Here is a 1,022-nt window from a genome sequence, read left to right on the forward strand (position 1 = left end):
TTTGGGTTTTATACAAAGAAAATGACATTAAAGGTTAAAATGAGAGAGCAATAGAAATAGAAAGAGAAATTAGGGAGTCCGAAAAATGGGGAGACGAGGAGGAAATAGTGAAATGCAGATAGATAAAAGGATGGTAGGGAAGCAGGCCTGAACTCGATGGCCAACCATGTATCTCCACTAATAAAAAGTTGCAGTGAGAACAATTGAGTTTGAATCCTTATATTGCTTCCCCTTAAAAAAAAAAAAAAAAGTGGAAAAAATGGAGAAGGAACCAAAGATGAACTCTGTCCTCTCTCCTTGCTCAGTTTAGCCTAGTTCTGCAGATACTATAGATGTATTTCCATCGCTTCTCGGCCTTTTGGCTAAGATCAAGTGTAGTATAGATGTATTTCCAGCAACAGAAATAATCCCCTCCAACTTTTGTCCAATTCTCTCTGGGACTGTCATTCAGACTTTAGACCAGTTGGGTCCTTTTGTGTTTTGGACCAGCCTCCAGTCATCTGGAAAGCATTCTCTGAGCCACAATTAGTGATTCATTGGCCTGAAATCAAGTCTTCTTCCAAATAAAATAGAAGGTAGCTCAGCCTTCTGTCTGCTAGAGCACATCTTTTTGTAAGTGGCAAGCAGCCCTACCTTTAAGGTCCATCAAAACTAGAGCAAGTGAAAGAGGAGAAACAAAAATAAGTTAGAAAGAAAATTAAAAATACCTAGCACTTGAGGCTTCAAATCCACATTTAAACATGAAGAAATCCTGGTCTTGGACATACACATATTTGGCATGAGAACTTGGATTGTTTCTTTTACTGATGTTTGTTCAGTCTTTCAAAATGACAAATATGAGAAAGCCTTGGTAAATGAGTTTATTTTGGAGATTTGTTAAGAGTCTGTTCACTGCTGGAACAGTATAGAGAAAAAATCTAAAATCATAAACACTCATTCCCAAAATAAGGAACTCTCCATGCTGACACCCTTAGCAAAGTTACTAATGGAAAGGCAAGTGCTTTCACATACTCTGAAGATAG

General features: G+C 37.7%; 1 pseudogene; it reads left to right on the forward strand.

The window, feature by feature from the left end:
* Positions 1-342: 342 nt before the first annotated feature.
* LOC118554940 (U2 spliceosomal RNA) lies at positions 343-422 on the forward strand (annotated as a pseudogene).
* Positions 423-1,022: the final 600 nt, after the last annotated feature.

Source organism: Halichoerus grypus, chromosome 5, assembly GCF_964656455.1.
Source record: "Halichoerus grypus chromosome 5, mHalGry1.hap1.1, whole genome shotgun sequence".
Classification (NCBI taxonomy): domain Eukaryota; kingdom Metazoa; phylum Chordata; class Mammalia; order Carnivora; family Phocidae; genus Halichoerus; species Halichoerus grypus.